The sequence below is a fragment of the Aythya fuligula genome, chromosome 2, assembly GCF_009819795.1.
Source record: "Aythya fuligula isolate bAytFul2 chromosome 2, bAytFul2.pri, whole genome shotgun sequence".
Classification (NCBI taxonomy): Eukaryota; Metazoa; Chordata; class Aves; order Anseriformes; family Anatidae; genus Aythya; species Aythya fuligula.
In genome coordinates, this window is record NC_045560.1 from 53,202,486 (window position 1) to 53,223,054 (window position 20,569).

The 20,569-nt window shown below is 47.5% G+C and overlaps 1 protein-coding gene across 4 annotated transcripts in view; it reads right to left on the minus strand.

Moving 5' to 3' along the window:
- The window catches only part of ATXN1 (ataxin 1), a 179,926-nt gene that overhangs the window by 74,214 nt on the left and 85,143 nt on the right, over positions 1 to 20,569 (minus strand). The window contains exon 1 of one of the 4 annotated variants that reach the window (XM_032181773.1): positions 5,394 to 5,447. The exons of the other annotated variants lie outside the window; for them this stretch is intronic. The gene's annotated coding sequence lies outside the window, so the exon portion shown is untranslated. Of the gene's footprint in view, positions 1 to 5,393; positions 5,448 to 20,569 lie in introns of those variants that run through there. 4 annotated transcript variants of the gene reach the window in all.

A 20,569-nucleotide genomic window follows, 5' to 3' on the forward strand; every position in this document is an offset into this window, starting at 1 on the left:
CGCTCAGCATTCGGGTGAGAGGAACGTTGTGCTGCTGTGGGACAGAGACAGCGGAGAACAGGATGAGAAATGCCTCAGGAGAGGTGCTGGAGCACTGATGTTGCAGAGAGGCCGTGGCAGCACAGCGGGCACCGTGTCCACAGGGAGCAGAAGCGCAGCCCCGCTGCCAGGAGCTCTCCGCCTGGGTGCAGCACGAGAGCACACCTGGTGACAAAATTAACATGCTGCAGTAATTGGCAGTGATAACCCACGGCTGCCTTTAATTCGGGGAGGCAGCTGAATCAGAAAAGCCACGTCAGGGCCTTTTCAAACAGGGCTGAAGTTAAGTACATGACTGAATTTGCTCTGATAAAAATGTGTGAAATCTCTGCAAGTGAGGCAAAAATAAAAAAAAGACTTTGTGTAAGGTTTCGGGGGTGGGAGGGGTTCTAACTTGGCTCTCAGTTAGGAATTGATTCTCCTTTTACACGACAGAATTCACACACACACCAATCTCCTCACGTTAAATCAAGACAGTCTTGCCTTCCCCTAATTGTTTGGTGGAGTAACCGCTCCGAAGTTCATTCCCGATACCTTTCTCAGGCAAAATAAAAGGCCTTTTAGAAAAATTTTATTGCTAAAACAATGAAATTCTCCCGGGAATGACTTCGTTATGGAAATGAAGTGACAGCTCCTTTTATCTAGCCAAGCAGCAAGTCTGCATTTATAAAAGGCATTCTGTGCACAAAGTACAGTGAGTGGGAGGACACGAAAATGCTATTTTTAATCCCGATTTCAGCGTTCCTCCCATACAGATCTCCTGGAATAATAACAGCAACAACAATAACGATAATTAATAATGCCAAAAAAGGAGTATCATCTCAAAGGTGACTGTCATGTGAGAAAGGGAATTGTAGTTAACGACTTAGAGGATTTAGGGACAAATGTAAGGTTCTTTCAGATACGCTGGCACCGAGCCATGGGTTTCACGGGGTTTGAGATTTGCCCCCCTAAATTTTACACTGTAACGTAAAAAAAATACGAAGCAATGAAGTTATTACTGTATGCAGCATATGCTTTATCTCTACCATTTATTTTCCTGTACCAACTGAGCCGTTCAGAAATGCAGCTGTACTTGAAGTTAGCGGTGGAGCTGAGGCCATCGCTGTTTGGATACGCGACCATCACAGCTTTCAGATTTGGGGACAAAAGAAAAACCTCAGGGCCAAGCAAAGTTTTCAAACGCACTGGAAACAAGGGCAGAATGCAGGCTTGGGCCCAAAGCTTGACAAAGACCCCAAAAAGAGGATCCCTACCAGGAATAGGCTGGCTTCAGCGGGCCTGGTGTGTCATTATTCAAGGGCAGAAGTTAGCCCTGGTTATTGGATGATCGCTATTCAGTCGGGATATCATCTGCCAGTGGTAATTAGGACAAGCCTTTGGATTTCACACCTAATAAAAACAAACAAGAGCGAGCAGGCAGTGACAAAAGGCACGAGACGCGCAAGCACACCGAGGCACGACTCCAAACCTGCTGGTGTGATCGTGTGTGGAGTAGCCCCACCACTGGAAAGCCCCCGTTTCACCCCAAATTGGAGCGATCTGGAGGGAGCTGACACGTGCCATCTCTGTGGCTCACAGCTCAGGATCCAGAGCACCCAGGGCACGAGCGTGCACGCTCGGCACTGGCCTTGTCCAAGGGATTTTCCCCCAGGACTCCAGTCCCATTTTGGCCATGCACAACCCTCACCGGCAGCAGCACGGCCCATGCACACTCCAGTGCCCTTGGCACGCTGCCTCCCCAGTGAAAAACGCACCAGGCGCCTGCTCAGGTAGGATCTGCTTCCAAAAGCTGTCGCTTTCAGACCGTGCAGGGCACGCTTGGAGGCGCTTCCGCTCCCTCGCCACCCTACAGGATAAATTTTCATGCCGTTAACCTTTATTTGCCTTTTATGCGGCAAAATGCAAGCATATTAAAATACACGGCTCCAATTAGGTGCTTTGATCACCTCCAGCTGCTGCATGGGAGAAGTGCGGTGGTAACAGAGGGAAAAACCAAGAGCGTAGGGCTGGAAGAAGTTTGCCCCCTTCTCCTTTTTTGTCCACTGCTCGCTGCCAAATGTGCTCGCTGCTGGTCACTTGCCGAGCTCACTGCCAGCGAAATGCTGGGCTGGGCACGTCACCAGCACTTAACCCTCAATAAAAGTAAATCGCAGGAATGCTTAGTGCTCATTCAGGCTTCTACATATTACAAACACCATAAAAAAAAAATAAAATAACAGCACACTCACACCATAACAGCCCTGCGAGGTAAGCTGAGCATTATTCATGCTTTATGCAAAGGGGAATTTCACTGGAGAAGGGATAATTGACCTGCCCAAAGCTATGCAACACAGGTGCTCCTGTTTCCTGGTCCTCCGCGTACTCCAACAGACAGGTTTCAGCCCTTCCTGAGCGTTTCAGTGAGTCAGACTCCTGCCTTCCCTTCTGCCTCTCTCTGCAGCTGAAGGAAGTGAGGAGCAGCTCCCTGCACCCGGGGGCATGGGCTGCACGTGGGGAGCGTGAGTGATCCCAGGCTGTATGGAGCAGCAGCAGCGATAGGAGTGGCAGCCCTCCTGCTTGCACCTCCCTGTGGGCAGCAGGGAGGAGCTACAGAGAAGAATTTGGTCTGCAGGACCATTGTGAGCTCTTTCACACCATGTTTCAGTCTCTGTGGATGCCTTCTCGTCCTGGAGCCAGGGCAGAATGGGACTTTGCCATGGATGTATACTGCATGGCAGTATACACCCTCTCCCTTCCCTTTAACTGCAAAAAAAGGCTCGGCCTGAACAACCAAAGGTTTTATCCTGGATGTCAGTGGGCCATGTGAATACTGGCAAAGCTCATCTCAGTTGGCAAGCCAAGTAAGCCCTACCTTTGGTCAATGCGGTTAGACTGGAAAAGCATTTGAACGTGTGGATCAGCTAAGACAAGGCTCCAGCGGAGGGGTTCATCTCACCCAACCTCCCACTTTTAACCACGTTGAGTTGGGTCAGGGCTAACGCGGGGTAACCAGATCCTCAGCCCGAGCTGCAGGTTTTGGCTGCACCAAAGCGTTAGCTTGAGCCAAAGCCACTTTGGCTACCTCGCCCGAGAGCGCTCTCGGCCCTGCAGATGAGCAGATGAGCTCGGTGGTTTAAGGGGATTAGCTGTGCTGAACGGCTCTGCTCCAGCCACTTCTCATGTCCGCAGCACTCAGCCTTCGGTCTGCGCTGATCTCACGTTCAGCTGCCCCGAGAGGTTTTGCTGCAGCTGCCTGAGGACAACCACGAGCTGTCCCCAGGCCTCGGAGGAAAGACAGGCTTGCAGCTCAAGCTGGGTGGGCATCCCGAGGGGCTGAGTGAGCCCGAAGTGTCTGCAAAGTGTCCCCTTTCTCCAGCACTGGGGTTCTGGGTTGGTTTGCTGCTGTAGTTTGTAACCAGGATGACAAACAGCACTAAAAGGTGTCTTGGGTAAGAACACCTTTTTTTTAAGCACTGCGTGCAGCAAAGCAGTGCTTAAACCGGCACGGGCACGGCGTGCTCCTGATGCCACCTACCTTAGCCACTTGTCTTAGGCTGCGAAGAGCAGCCTGGGTCCTGCCAGAGCCCCTAGCACCGGAGCAGCCTCGGCTGTGGCAAATTTCTCAAATTTCTACCCAAATGAGACAGATCGCATCTTCCCAGGGACAGTGACAGCGCAGGCGGCGCGCAGCCGCTCCTCCCGAAGGCAGCAGGCAGCGAGTGCTGGGTAACATCATCGGCGTGAAGTTGTAACAATGTGGGAGAATGTGGCAATTCATGGAAAATGTCATCGACCAAAAGGCAATTAGCAGCAAGCCTAAATGCAGAAGCAGAAGGGAGTGGTTTCCTAACAAAACAAGCCTTGTTAAAAAATAAAGGAGGAAAAAAAAAAAAAAAACAAAAACCTCCTCAACCTTGCTTTCCTCAAAAAAAGCAGCATTCTCAGGAGACTGAAAGCATTTGAAAAAATACTTCTGGGAAGCTTTCTGTAAAGATTATTCTTTACAGACAGATTTGGCAGCCCTTTCTGCTCTGTCTCCTAATGCTGTTGAGCATAACTATGTTAAGTCAATAAGCAAAGCCACTCGAAGTTTTTTTTTTTTGAGGTTTTCTAGGCCAAGAGAGGAAGCAGTGAGATAGGAAAGTTTTCAGAAGTGGGAGTTGTGCCTGCCTTGCTTCTAATTGTAGTGAAACTGTCAACCTCTGCGTTGTGTTTCAAGACTTTGCACTTCAAAATCATTCCCTCTGTGCTTTGAATTGCTATACTTTTAAGCTAACTACTTCTAAAAGTGCTGTTTAAAAAAAAATGACATCTTCAACCACATTTAACATTGTGAATAAATCTGAATTTGCAAAGTCTCATTGGGTCCCAGCAAAAGTGCAGATTTTTTTTTTTTTTTTATCACACTTGACAGCCAATCTCTTGGAAATGATTTGTGCAGAAACCTAGCTTAAATTACTTCATATCAAGGCATTTAAGAGAAAATGTGTTTTTCTTTGTTATAAGCTAAAAATAACGGTGTCCTTTTTACCTCAGATTAAGAAAAAAAAAAGCAACAACACCCAACAACCACACTGAAGCAGCAAGCAGCATTGAAACCAATTAGTAATCTTACAACCTAAAAGCCTACCTACGTGCAGGCATGTGTTAATCGCATTTCAGAATGAGCTTCAGGCACACGTGGCCAAAAAAAAAGTGCAGCAGGATGAATTGCTTTATCTCCTGCACGCAGCCAGAAGAGAACGAGGGTCCATGTACTACGGTGAGAGTGATGGGTGGGTGTTCAGGGCCTTTGCAAAGATGCTCCCTGCCCCTGAGCCCAGGGAATCGCTCCAATCTATGCCAGAATGGTAAATCCATAGATAAGCCAACGTGCTGCATTTCTCCTTGCTGCCCGGACTTGCTATCAAGCAAGGAGAGAGATACCTGCAGAGCGGGGAGCCGAGGGAGCCCAGCACTCTCCAAGTCTCCCTGCAGATACTTGAGTTTTAGGGTAATTGGAAGGCCACGCTCCTTTCACGCCATCATGAAATAGAGTATTCACATTGATTGGGATTTGCTGATTTTAAAATACGGAGGCTAATTTCAGGATAGTAGAGACAGTTAGTTTCAGTACGACTTGGGTGTGTTCACAGCCCATTGCTCAACGCAGTTAACCCAATTCAGGGTAAGTGCTTACTGCTAAATAGTCGGGGCGATGGCAAACAAGCATGGAAAGCGGCTCAGAGTGCTGGCTGAGGGAGATAGGGTCACTGCAAGCCTCGGCGAGGTCCTACCTGCTAGCTAGTGTGACAGTGCCCAGCACAAGGAAGTCCCAAGACTGACCGGGGTCCCTGCGTAACTCTCTCCCCCACCAGAAAACGACAGCGTACCTTGTGGGGCTGAACAACTTTGAAGCATTATCTCGAGGTCTGCCAAAGTTCGAGGTGTTCCAGATGCCAGGTTTCAACTTAAGCTCATCTATTTTTCATATCCTTCTCCCGGCCTCTCGTTTCTCTGGCCTGAAGGGAGGACAGCAGCGTGTTTCACCCCAGCGAGAAGCTCACGAACGAACGACTCCCCCTCGCAGCAGTGAGGCTGCACCAACTGCTTGCTAAGGAGGTCCCACCCCACTCTTTGCTCACCGCCTTGGCTGGGCCAGGCTGAGGTGCTTCAAACCTGCTCCCATGTTGGCACAGGGTTATTCCTGCAGCAGCTCTGAGTAACCAGCCAGCGTCCAGCCCCAGCCCCGTCTCCCCACGAGGATGCTGCCCTCTGCATGCTGCCCCGGCAGCATTCAGCTCGGGCTTTGGGGTGCCACGTGCCCGCCACACCGCCCCGGCAAACAGCCCCATCAGATCGTTCCCACAGCACGCACATCTCTTCCTGGCTTGCCGCAAGGTGAGTGCAAAATTTTTGCTAGCCTTGCACTTTTTTTTCCCCCTCTCCACGTCATGTATGTGAATCGCTCCCGTTTCCCAGCACCAAGGAGTTAAGGGAAGAAAGAGGTACCACGGCATGTGCTTCGTGCAAGGGTAAGTGGGTTGGCCAGCTATCAAAGCAGATTGTTAAATACTGCAGCGAGCTCCTGATTTTTTTTTCCCCCGACTGCAATAAACGTAAGGACTTAATGTGGCCGTAAATTTCAACCTAGACCACATCTGCTGATAAAGCAAAGTCTTTGTACTTGCACAACTGCCGTTGACGGTACACAAAATACTTAAATTTCATGAAATTCTCCTACATTCAAAAGCTGACCTGCAGTCAGCCTGAGGCGGCCAGCGTGAACTGCACGCTCAGCAGAACTGCACATTAAAGACGGGGGGGAAACGGAGGCTGTGTTGTACTACTAAATTAGACTGCTAAGAAAGTGGATCGTTTGTGCAACTGCTAAGCTCCTGGAGTATTTCGGGCACCACTTCACCGCACCAGATGAAAGCATTTCTGCCCTGGTTCCCATCCGACAGGCAGTGCCGGGTGACGGCCGCGTCCTTGTCTCCTTCCTCGCAGGCACGGGCAGAAGTGGGGCCTGCAGGACTCTGCCACGCTCTGCTGTGAAACCTCTCCTTGGAATTAATTGAGGCTACCCGGCTATTTGAGGCGTTTTACAACCCTGCAATTGCATTAATAGCCTGGAAGAGAGCGTGTGCGTTGATGTACGTTGTTTCTTCTCCTGGTCTCTTGGGAAACTTGAGCTGTAGACTTTGGCCATCAGCATTCACGCTACTTTTCAGAAGATAACTGAATTCTGATACCGTGATCTAATTTTAACTTATTTCTTGGCAAGACGCTCTCTCCTTATGCGCATACATGTCAGACACGGATTCTGTTCCAGCAGCGTTCCCTCGATTAATTATTACCAAACCATTTGAAGGTTTCTCCACCGCAAGCCGGGTGTCAGCAGCTGGGACCTACCTAACAGGGCTCCGTCCCCGAGCAGTTTCACTTTGCATGGCCTAAGTGACCTTGGACCAGTGAACTTCCTCGTTGGCTCATGCCCGGCTCTAAACTCCCCAGAGGAAGGTAACCCCGAGCAGCACCTCTCCCAAACCCACAGATCTCCTTCTTGAGATCCCTTCCCATTGCAAGGCTGCCCTAACTGCCCCACAGGCGTGAAATCCATCCCGGGATGTGACACACAACTCTTTCTACCATCTGTATTATCATTATTGCTCTGAAAAAAAACCAACAAACTATTAATAACAGCAAAATGATCTCATTTACACTGCTAGCAAATCTAATTTTCATATGTATAATCAACAGGACTCCTCATACAAACAGACCGCTACTCTTTCATCCTGGGCTTGGAGACACAAAAAAAGAAGTGTGTTTCGTAGCTGGCCCCATGGCATCTACACCTCCTCCTGCAACCTCGAGTTAAGCAGAAGTCTGCGGCATCCCAGCTGCTTTTCAGTTATCCAGTACTTTCCCAACCCGGGACTAGTTTCGTTTTAAAAACCAGCCTCCGATACAAAATTGTGAAGACCTGACTGTGTCCACTTCATGCACAAGGATCAATCGAGAATTTTGGCTGCTTCAAGCTCAGAACTTGTGAATCCCATGCAGGGGGGATTTTCGGCAAGGCGAGCTTACCTTCTCATTGAAGGTACGTCCTGAGAAAAGCTCAGTGCCTGACAGAGAGGTGGGAAGCAGCAGCCTGTCCCGGCCGAGCCACAAAGCAACCCAAACCTGACGGTCTAAAAACATGGAGATCTGTCCACACACCATGTTAACGTGAGCCACTTCTCCTCAGGTATTTCACAGACACTCAAGCTATTAGCGACAGCATTACCGAAATACAGGCTGGTTCTGCAATGTGGATTGGGAGGCGTCCCAACCTTCTGGGATTATTATCCTTGATTTCAAATGAGCCTCTTTTGGAAGTGCTTGGTATTAACACACCAGTGATTTGTCACAAAGACACGTATCAGAGATGTGATTTCTAGCAAAAACTGAAATCACGGAAATTTTATTTGCATATAGTGTCAGAGCTGCTTTGGAAACAGACTCTTCAGTTACCTGCGGTGTTTGGAGGAACTCGCAGCTGCAGAAAGAAAAGAGCATTTTTCCTCCATCTATTACTGTCCTTCACCACGGGCCAAATTCTGCTCTTGCATCCTGTGCCACTTCAGCAGCATGGCCTGGGACCAAACCCTGAATGATGCAACACACTTGCCTTCTAAGAAATCATAGAGTCACAGCAGCATGAGGGTTGGAAAAGCCCTCCAAGATCACCTGGTCCAACCATCCCCTACCACCAACGTCACCCACTAAACCACGTCCCTAAGCACCACGTCCAACCTTTACTTGAACACCCCCAGGAATGGAGACTCCAATGAAATTCAGTGTCTGATGTTCAAATACTAGATCACGTTTGCTATATTAAAATAGCAAATTCATCAATTTCTTGGAATCGGCCGCAGTCCGGATGACGCAGCATTGCAGCGCTCAGCTCCTTCTGGCCGCAAATGCATCCTTAGAGGTCTGAAAACTCAGCTCCAACTGGAGTTGGCCCAAGCGTCCAGCGCTGGCATGGGACCCAGCGCAGCGCCAGAGCATGTCAGTAACTAACCCAACAGCCCGGGAGACGTTTTCAGGAACCCTGTGCAGAAAGCACCTCTGCCAACAAGGTTCAGCGAGCTTTCTGCCGGGGAGGCAAGCAGACGTATCAGATGTCAGCCGGTGTGTTTATCTTCTGCAAACACCCAACCGCCTTTCAAATAACATCTAACAGGGCAGATTACTGCTCTAATGCTAATGGAAACTGATCAAAAGGCCCCAGATTACTTGGCTGCCTTGCCTTAAAAACTTTCCCTGCTTTAGTTTCCATGCAAAATACATCAAAGGAGGATGCCCATCAATGGGGACCCTGTAGACTAAGCATGAATGGAAATGAGGGAAACTACTCTTAAAACTGGGTTGTAGGTAAGAAACATCAGAAACCCCCCAGCCTAATTTAAGGGTTAGCTCCACGCATTTTCACAAGAGCTGCTTTGTAAAATAAGAGTCAGGGACCTGCTCCATCCAGCACATTTGAAAACGTTGTTCCTTATCTACAAAAGGATTTTTTTTCCTCAGTTTCCACCATGGTTCATTTGGCTGGAAACAAAAGTGGCTGGCACGCTAGCGTTAAAAAAAAAAGGCACAAGTAAACACCGTCACTTTAAGCACTCAGAGCAAAGATAAACAGCAATGGTCACACTTCACCCAGCCAGCTGGGCTTTGAAGGGGCGAAGGCTGGGGACCACCTGGACCGAAGCTGTCCGTCCATTCGCACGCGGGAACGCTTCCACGGTTCCGAGGCAAAACAAATATTTCTTTGTGTCTGAAGACTTTTTAGCGAACGTGCAGGGTGACGACAGAGCAGGACAGAGCTGCCTGTTAACAAAGCCAGCAACAATTACGGCTACGTCTAAGAATCGACAAGAAAAACACATACCAGCGTATTCCAAAGGCATTCGCTCACAAAGCAAACTCAATCCGCGCAAGCCCCAGCAGAGAAACCCGATAGCATCTCCTGATTTACGACCTCTCAGCAGGTTGTACTGGGTCCTCCAGATTCCGGGCTTGCCTTGGAAAGCAATTAAGTTTCTAGCACTTCTGGGAGCGACAAAAGCTCTCGCTAGGAGAAAACCTGCACGCTGCACTCTCGCTGAGTCTGCAGCCTGGCAGACGGAGACAACGGCACCGAGAGGTGTGAACTTCCCCCACTTGACTCGTTGGGGAGTGCGGGTATGTGCAGGGCCACCTAGAACTGCTCCTTTGTCCTGCGTCCAAGCGGCCAGCTGGGGCTGGGGCTCCGAGGACATCTGCAGAGCCCCCTCTCAACCAGGAAAGAAAAATCCCTTTCCTCACCAGGAAGCCGTGCAAGCGCAGCCAGCGCAAACCGTTCCAATTACTCAGCAAGACCGAGTCCCCTTCCTTACGCCACAGCGTGCCCAAAAACCGTGACGAAACCGAGGCCCTGCTGCGCTGGGCTCTGTGCAAACACACATTAGGAGGCAGCACCTGCTCCACACGGCGCACATTTTCTGCGGAGTAAGCCGTACCTAAGGTAATGCCAGGGCACGGAGCACGTGTACGAGCGGCGCCTCACATAACCCAGGACGAACGCTGCCTCTGAATTACCGTAGCACGGCAGCTCCGTCGGGTCGAAAACAGACGGGTGATAGGCCCCCGGGTGAATGAAAGGGCTCCCAGCAGCAAAAACACCGCGATGTCTGCACAAGGACAGCCCAAAGCAGCTCCCCAGCACTGTGCTGCTTCTCCTTTTACTACAACCACAGGCAGATCTTGTGAGGACAGAGCTAGAGCGGGGCTGACGAAGGCGGCACGCTGCAGCGGCTGCCCGAGCCGCCTCTGCCTCACCGCAAGGCACAAGGGCACAGGCAGGGCAGGCACCGGGGGGCTGCTGTCACGCTGAGGGCTCCCCGGCAGTTTGTTCTGTGGTGAACGTGCAAAGATCGGCGCTTTCTCACCTGCCGGCTGACTTGTGTGCCTCAGACTCTGCCTGCCTGCTTGTCAGAGCTGCTGAATGCTCCCCGCTCCAGGTGAAATCTGCCGGGGCAGTGCCCGCTCAGCGCCTCGGGAAGCTGCCAGCAGGCCTTCTGGTCCTTTTCATTTCTCACTTATCGGGGTATCCGTTTCCTCTGCCGCACAGCAAGACACCCAACTCCTTGAACGAGCTCAGTGGAAGCAAGAGACACAGATCCTTTCACCTCTTCAACGTTTGCAAAATGATTTAAGCCTAGTTATGAGAGCTCACCTGGCTCTGCTTCCTCGCCGATAACATCTCTGGTTTCACGGCCGTATTTTCTTCTACCTTTTGCTCACCCGTTGCTGTGCAAGGGCTTACAAATACAATACTTCCAATTTCTGCCAAGTTTGGCAGAGAATTAAGTTAGAAAAAAACATTCTCCCTCTTATCTCCTTTGGCTGAAGTTGCAGTCATTTTTAACAACCAGAGGGAAGCGCTTTGGGAGACAGAAACACGTTTAAAGAAGCACGCAGACAGAAGTGCAAGACGCTCGAATGTCCTTTAAGCCCTCATTAAAGCGCTCTAAAGTCTTTGGACAGAAAGCACCGAGCCACTGCAGGCTTGGTCACGAACAGTTCATTACACACACAAAGATACACAGACCCGTCAGAAGTGCTACGTTTGCAAAATTGCGAGCTAAAAGGCAAGGAAATACCAGGAAAATGGCCAATTACGCAACGCTTCATCTTCTTGTTTAATTTTACGATCGCAGTGTTTTTTTCCACAGGAAATGGTGCCACTCATTGTATAGTAGGGCTGGTGTTACTGAATAAGCAGTACTCGGCGTTTTGCTTCATTCTCACTGTTAAAATCGGTCCCAAGCCTTTTTTATATCTCTGCTTCAAACCGTGCTTTAAAGACAGAACAAGCAATTCCCTCATAGGTTATTTTCTGGCTGTCACCACATTATCTAACTGCTTGATATACTAAAATTAGTCCTCGTTCACAACACCCCTGTGAGAAGAGTTTTTTCCTCCCCATCGCACAGACTCCGAGAGATTGAGGTTGTGGACAAAGGTCCCTTCCAAACCCAGCTATGCCATTTGAAGAGGCTTTCCTCCCACACACACACTCGGCACCAGCTGCCCCTCTTCCTGTGATGACTGTCTCCCTTCAGAAGCGCTAGCAGGCTGGTATAAAAGCGTTTTGCAATCCCTTATGGTGAAAATAAACTGAAGAGGCTACAAATTACTCTTTACTCTCTCCTGTGCTACCCCAGTTTTGCCTCCACCTGGCAGGGGAGCATTCGCCTCCCCAGGGCAGGCCCAAGAGGAGGTACAGGGAGCACGTGGGAGCTTGTGCTGAGATGGGCACCACCAGGGAGCCCCAGCCCTGGAGGTGCTCAAGGCCAGGTTGGATGGGGCTTTGGGCAGCCTGGTCTGGCGGGAGGTGTCCCTGCCCACCGCAAGGGGGTTGAACTGGGTGGTCTTCAAGGTCCCTTCCAACTCGAACTGTTCTGTGGCTCTGTTACCACACGAGATATTTCTGCCAGCCAGATACCTCTGGGATCCTCTCGGAGGTTATTTCACCACCACAGAGTGGTGGTGACAAGATGGTGACATTATCAAACCAAGCCAAGCCAAGATGCCACGTTATCAAGCCAAGCCCTTCAGCTTTAAAACACAGCACACTCACTGCAGCTCTTCCTAACGACCCCCTGCTGCGCAGCCACAAAAATGACACATTTCTGAGTTTATAAACTGACCTATTAGAGGAAGCTTTTCCTGCAAATAAGAGGCAGATCCCTAACACCAGGCCACCCCCACAGCCAAATTTCAAATGCACATCCCCGAGAGTAAAGGTGCTACACAGCTACTCAATGAAACATCTGGCCTATTTTTAAAAAGGGTATAAAAAGTGATTTTCTGTAGCTTGTTCTCAAGACAACCTGAATCATTCATGCTGAAATGTAAAAAAAAAAAAAACAACTTGAAACAGCCACCGAGTTTGGAAAAATGTCTCTTCAAAAGGTTATCCTGGAAAAAATACTACATGTTGTGCAGTGCTGATTGCAGGCAGTTCAACCAGCTTTTCTTACATTACCTGCTATTTCCTACATTATTACTGAGAAAGGCCCCTAAACAAATCCATGATGCAGAATAAAATTGAGAGATCATAAGCTCCAGCGGTGCCTGGACATATCTTGACAAAGAAATGTAGGCTCTAATAGAAATGATGCCTAATAGCGAAGCAATAGATGGTGAATGCAGAAGCCAAGTCATCGCTGTCTGCAGAAATTGTTTGATTCAGATATGCAAGAGACAGGAAATCCAAGTGTCACAGTCACAGCCTATTTACAAAAATTAGGAGGAAGTGTTGATTGGTTTCTATAGACACAAACACTGATACTCACACTAGAATCAAACAATTACTCTTATCACTGCAAGCAGGGTCGAACGCTGATCATCATAGTTCAGCCATCCGACAGAAAGACAGCAAGAAAACCCTTTTGACACATAGCCTTCACCATACACGAGTCAGATGATTCAGCTGCCAGAAAGCAAATAAAATTACTTTAAAACAAACATTTCGGTCTTTCTTTATAAAAACATGTAGCTTTTCAGCAGATGACTCAAATGTGAAAGCTTGTGGTCTTTGCTCCAGTAGCTGGGTAGGCTGTAGTCTGAGCTGCTATGTAAATGACTCAAGTGTTTTTCACCTGCTCGGGTGCGAGCTGCACTCCTGAACCCTCTGTCGAAGGGACCACCGCTGCTGCTGAGCCACAGACAAGGAGGGCAGTGAGGTATGAAACTTCTTCTCCCCCACAGGGGACTTCCACGATGCGACAGAGAGAGCAGTTGTAAAGGCACTTTCTCCTCACGTATGGCTTCTGAAATAGAACAAAAGGCCCATCTTACTAATTGTATTAGCAAGCCATGAGCCAGCAGTGTGCCCTCGTGGCCAAGAAGGCCAACGGTGTCCTGGGCTGCATTCAGAAGAGTGTTGCCAGCAGGTCAAGGGAGGTGATCCTGCCCTTCTGCTCAGCCCTGGTGAGGCCACACCAGGAGCTGTGTCCAGTTCTGGGCTCCCCAGGACAAGAGGGACATGGACATCCCAGAGAGTCCAGCAGAGGGCTATGAAGACGATGAGGGGACTGAAGCATCTCTATTGAGGAAAGGTTGAGAGAACTGGGCCTGTTTAGCCTAGAGAAGGCTGAGAAGGGATCCCATCAATGTCTACAAATATCTTACGGGAGGGTGTCAAGACACTGGGGCTGGACTCTTTTCAGTGGTGCCCAAAGAAAGGCTGAGAAGCAGCAGACATAAACTGAAACACAGAAGTTCCAGCTGAATGTAAGGAAAAGCTTCTTTACTGTGAGGGTGTCCAAGCTGAACAGGTTGCCGAGAGAGATTGGTTGTAGTCTCCTTCTCTGGAGATATCCAAAGCTGCCCAGATGCCATCCTGTGCAACATGCTCTAGGTGACCCTACTTGAGCAGGGGATCAGACCAGGTGATCTCCAGAGGTCCCTTCCAACCCCAACCATCCTGAGATGGCCATCTGAGATACGATGGCCTACATCTGCACCAGGAGAACAAAAGGTGTATCTGCCATACTTGTGTAACCACGATGAGAGCTCGAGCACAAAGAAAGCCTGTGCGTTTTGTTACCCCATCCAGACACAGATCTAACGTTACTGTATTGAGTTGCACTTCCTGGCTCTCACCCGTTTGAGTCCAACAAACACGTTCTGCGAACAATAATGCCTTGTTTTCTGCATTCCCCCATTATATGGGTCTGTAACGTAGACCAATCTCCACTTTTTCCTCCACTGGACAGGTAAATAAACACTGGGAAGAACCAGAGCACATACACTGCTGGCCAGGCTTTCCTGGTAACCCTAGTGAGAAGCAGGGAAGAAGGAAACCTTCCTCCAGCTAGAGATGAATGAATCCAAGCCAAACCAACAGCAGTCCAGCAAACAGCCTCACGGTGGGAAACCACCCAAATCCTTTCACTTCCAAGCAGAACTGCTAGAAGGAAGACCAAACCAAGTCCAGAGAGATGTTTATTTTCTGAAAAAAGACGAGCTGTTCAGATCACAAGACATACATGGGGATGGCCTGACTCTTATTTCATGGGGTGTACTGGAGTTAATGTTGATTTACATGGGTTTTGGATACACTACCTAACAACATCAACACCATCTCAGTGTCGGGCACTGCAGAAATGTCACTGGTTGAGGCAGGTAAGTCATAACAACTCACCCTCCTTGTCATTAGTATCATCCTGATTTCCCCTTAAGTCTTCCAGGAAAAGCAGATATATGGATCTCTCATCTTGACAATTCATCCATTTCTAGACTGCACGGCAAGGCTCCATAACGATCCATTTTGGCTAGCAGAGCAGTATACAAATGTGGAAAAAAACTCACTGAGTGCTGAAGAAATTCAGGGCAAGAAAATAACCCAGAAGTACCTGGACTGTGCCCAGGTCTCCTCACAGCTTTATGATGAAGACTGCTAAGAAGCAGAGGACATGCTTTGATTTTAAATACCCAACTTCTAAAGTGTAGCATGAAAGAAATGTGAGGTGTGAGGAAGATTACCATCAGCATCATTCAAAAGCAAGCACTCTGGAACAAATCCATTTGAGTTTATCTAGGTTGATGGAGCTGCATCACCTTACATCAGAGAGAATGTGCCTCGCTGCACCTCATGGAACACCGTTATTTAAGGTTCAGATGGTTGCTGACTTTTCACAACAGATACCCTAGAATATTTGTAAGTTTGGGAAGGAAAATCTCAAGGGGCAGCCTACCCAGAAGTTGTGAGCCAGGCGCAGGACAGGAGATCAAAGAGCTCTGAAGAAAAGGGAGGTTTTCTGGAGTGAGGGTGAGCATCTGAGAAAAGCACTCTTGAGTTTGAGATCATGCTCACTGTGGTACGGGATGGGTCTGGGCTCTTCCACTCCTCCAGCTAACACAGAGCAGGTCTGAAGGAGGCGAATGGCATCACCTTTCATATGTGGAACACAAAGGTGGTCACAGCTCCCTGATCACAGAAGACAGCCCTGGGTTTAGCCTCTGGTCTCCATGCTGTAAAGCAGTTCTGAAAAGCTGTACAGAGAAAAGAGAAATCTGGGACAACTGACTTGTGTTTATTACACATATTTTTTACTTCAGGTTTTGTTTTGTTTTTTTTTGTGTATGACATCCCTGGAAGAAATAGTTCGTGTAAAAGGGCCATTTGAAGGTCTGAGTCTTTTTACAACTGATATTTAAATTTGGAAGGTGAGTCAGCGATTGACAGAAGGAGAAAATAAAAAGGAATTTGCATAAATGTAAGCTGCACAGACAAGCACTGTTGATCTTTCTTTTTCTTTCTTTTTTTTTTTTTTTTCCTTTCTTATTTTTTAAATAACAAAACAATTCTACCAAGTGCAGAAAAGAAACGCAAGGACTAACTAAGCTGCAAGTTAGAGGACTGGACTTTATGAGCTGATACACAGACCGAAGTCTGTTCCACAGCCCTGGGGCAAACTTCACTCTCTCTCTGAAGCAGTAATTTAGAAGCAGACACTGCTCAGTGACATGTCACTGTCTGGGAGTGCATAAATCCTGCTAGTCCGGGATGCAAGACAGCTGAGATAACTGAGCTGTGATCACGCTGGAAAAATGGGAGTGGGAAGAGCAACTGAGTGGCATCGCTACAAAACAAAAGCACGGGAGAAGGATTTGAACAGAAGGGTGATCTAGAGGATGGAATAGCTGCTTAGGATTTGGGAAACTGAAGTCAAAGCACGACATCACCAAGCTCTTACGTACTGCTGAGCTTGTCCTTTAGCCCTTCTGTACCTCATCTGCAAAACAGGGATAGCACCAGTTGTCTAACTCATATGCAGGTATGGGAATAAAAACATAAAGAAGAGTGGAGCACTCGGATGTCAGGCTCACAGCCCAGCGAAGAAGGCTTCTCTACTCAACAGGAGCCTCCACCTTCCAAAGAAACTTAATTTTTGAAGTGGTTGCACCACTTGCTTAAAAATGAAGCCACGTGCTTAATCTCTGGGCCAGAGAGAGAGACAGATTTTGTGTTTACTTTGGCGCTGAAGGACTAAAATGATTTCCTTGTTTTCCTGATTTTCCCACAATTTCAATTATACTCGTCTAGATTTATTGCATACTTAAGAAATATTGTTGAAGGGAACACGTCCATAAAAGTTCTTATTTCATCCCTCTGAAACCTGCAATTCTCACTAAGGCACGGACCGAAGGATTTCAGTGCCCTTTGCACACAAAGAACTGGACAGATTTTTACATCTTAGCTGCTTTTAACCGTCTCTAGGATCTTGCACATTAGGAGTCCCCAGGCATCATGCAGCAATATCCACAGGCAAACACTGTAGGAGAAGACCTGCAAAGTCCACAAAATAGTGAAATACACTTCAGCAATACAAAGCACACATTCACAGAACTCAGAAAGAGAAATTCTAGTCTGTATTCACTAGTTTCAAACACGAGCTACCAGGGAAACTTCTGCCACAAAAAGAAGTGGAAAACACAGAATCCTACCGAGGTGTCTATGTCTAGGATTTCCTAATACCAATTCAGTGCAGCGATTAATTAATCTTATCAGTCTTTCATAGGCTTTACTAGATCACAAATTCACACAAATGATTAACTTCTACCACTGCTTTCAGTAAGGATCTGCTTAAGGACAAGTCTTTGGCACATTCCTCAGTTTTATACTAATCTTGCAAATGCGCCAGTACACTAAGGAGAGAGGAACAAGAAAAACCCAACCCAAATCCTGATACTAAACAGCAAATGCTAGGCCAGAAATGCACTAGTTGTTAAGAAGAAAATACCAACAGCAGAACCAAAAATAACTCTTCAATCATTTGTCTTTTCAAACCTCTCTATTCCCTCTTTTCAGGATCCATGCTTGTCATAACTGACTGTTTCTTATGCTTGCTCTGGGGTGTCTCAGAGCTTGTTTCCACTGAGATAAAAATATGCCTTTTTCTCAACCATGTTATTAGCAATCATAGCAAGTGGTTTTAATTCTTTTTCCTCCATGACCTTTCTCGAGTTCTGCCTACTGTTTATCTAAAAGCAAAAGCTGGTTGATGCTTATCACGTTTTTTCTTTTACCAAGTATTCAAATGAAAAGTGATGCTACCTCTTATTCTAATGTAGATGCAAGCCACCTTTAGTTGGGGGGCAGGGAAGATGCAGGTTTCCCCATTGGCAAAGCTGTGCTGTATCTGTTTTCCCATTTTTTTTTTTATATCACATCAATTTCTGTTTTACTTTGTTTAAAAACGTGTGATTTGTTATCAGAACCAAACAATTTGCTTGGGCTCACAACAGCCAGCTTTTAGGCTACTCCACCTTGAATTGCAATGACAGCCAAAGCAACAAGGCAGCAAACCCATCAAAAGTCACCTGTCAAAACAAGAGTATGTAAATACCGGTGAAAGTCAATAAACTCTGCATCTTTTGTGACACAGTGGCATTTTGTGATGGTTATTCCTCCCTAATAATTAACAGATGACAGTTCAGTTTTAAAACAAGGACAGTTTGCAGTCAGTGACCCATCCCTGCTGCTCAACCATCGGATCTGTCTCAAGGTCACTGTCTTCAGTAACTCGGTAAGGATTACATCATCTGTCCTCGTATAGGGCACTTACATCATCGATCAATACCTGAGATCTGAGCACTGTCAACAAATTCACGTTGGGGATGAGTTACAACTGGGCAGATACCACAGACACGACGCTCCTCTTCAGTCCAGCCCACATCCCCATTAAGACTACATTATAAAACTATCGGCTCTACTACTATTATTTGTATCTCAGTGGGAACTGAGTGCTAAGCGAGACGAGGTGGATAAGGTGCCACAGCAGCATGCCCTTTGCAAAGACACAGCAGCCTTTGGTTTGAAGAGCTTGCAGCAGCCTGAAGTGACAAGAGCAACGGAGGGTGGGAGCAAGAGGTGTAAGCAGATGGCAGCAGACCACATGTTATTTCAGCAAGCTTTTGGTGGCGGTTCAGTTTGAGGCACAGTCACATGTTCACCTCCAACAGTGATAAGTGTTTCGAGCTATTTTAGTTTCCTTTGCCTTGACACAGACCTGGCAGATGCAGGCGCCAAGCTAAGGTGTCCCAGCAGAAGATGTGCAAATGGGCAGCCGCTGGGTCCCTCCCCTACCACTGGTTTGGGAGCGTAACACGAGGCGACACATTCAGGGTGAAGAGATCAATTCAGCAGAAGGTCTGGGAAAAAGAGGATAAAGATGAGCCACTTAAGGGTGAAATTGAGGAAAATGAGAGCTAGACTGAACCACGAATCAGCCTAGGTCAGAGGAAGTCTGTGTGCATTTGCAATTGTGCCTCTTCTAGCTGAGGTCTTTTGGAAGGGGTAACTCCTTGATTCCCACTTGCAGGAAACTTTTGAAGATCTGGAGCTTGCCCTACCCACCTATAGTAAGATTCAGTAAAAGGTGGTAGCTCACACGTGGGGGAAGAGAGAATGTACAGCAGTACCTAGAGGCACTGACCTACTTGGCTCCTGTACAGGCATACAGCAAATGACAGCTCCTGCCTCAGATACAAAGAGCAATACTTGGAAGAGCAGTCCCAGGGAGAGGATCACCAAGCCGACATTTTCACCCCTGGGTACATTAAATTAGGTACCGATCCATACTTCAGGACCTACAGAGCTGGCCTCCTTCACAGTAGTGCTGCGTGCACCCAGAGGCCCATTAAGGTAACGTGAAGGGTTGCGGATGACCTGCCTGCCCTGGAAATCAGGCCAGGGCTAACCAGATTCAATGGCTCTGACCTTAGCAGGCATGGTTGTGAAAGGCAGACGAGACCCCAGCACCAGCATGGAAATTATACGAGGTTTCTAAAGCACTAATCACATGCTGAATCTTACAAATACATATGCTGTAGCTGCGTGTCCTCGAATGTCTCTCAGGGCAAGGCCATTTTAAACGCTGATTTTTATAACACTTGATTTTGCAGCGTGCAACTCCATAACCTTAAGGACAGATCACCTTCTCGTCCTCAGGCAGCACCTTACCACCACATACACACAGTGGATATATTTGCTGCGCATCTCCCAGTCTTCTCCCTGTACACACACAAACACACAGTGGTCATCTTTAATGAGAGCACAAAAATCAGCATCAAAAAGGCAACCACAAGGAGCACATCTCAGAGAAAAGGGTTTTTTGCATCAGATTAGGGCAAGGCAGATCCTAATAACTGTGTTTCCCTGGTAGGAACCCCTCCTGTATGCTTCTCACCAAGAGGCAGGAAAACTCACGTCCTTTGGAGTAATTAGCAATGCAAGGTCTGCCTCAGTGGGGCTCATTACGGGGTAAGGGCATTAGTCCCTTTCTGTTGTTATAAATCCTTGGTGTATTTGCAGTAACAAAAAATCACTTTCAGAGTTGTTTGTTTGCTTGTGTGTTAAGGTACTTCAAGTTCAAAGTGTTCAAAGCCTTACTCAGGTCACACTTACAGCTGATTTAATAGGGAAGCGCTGCCCTTGAAGGTACTTCTTACCTTTGCAGACTGGAGAATAATTACACACAGAGAGGCTAACTCCACCATCCCCTGTGCCAGTTTTATGCTGAAATAACCCCACTGATTGATGAAATTAAGATGGAATGAGACTGCAGTCATCTAATGCTGAAACGGGCCATAAAAAGATAAAATCTGCGTTGTTAAAAATGTAGTCAACTCAAGAGATTTCCTTCCTCATTCTCTACGCAGATAAGCTCTTCTGTTTTTTCCACATGAGGAATTTTGAAAAAGCAAGACTTGTAGGATTCTGGGGTCTTTATTCATTTATTTCTCTATCTATCTATTTATTTATTTATTTATTTTGGCTATTAGATCATGCTCCATGGAAAAGCTCAGCACAAAGCTAAGTGCACATGCCTCACAGGTAAGACGAAATTAAAACACAAGATGAAACTAACCCGTCCATACAGCTTACCATGTAGTTTATCAAGCGGATAAATATGAAGTTAAAAAGTTAAATGCTACTTCAGTTTCATGACTGCTAGCTCTTTAT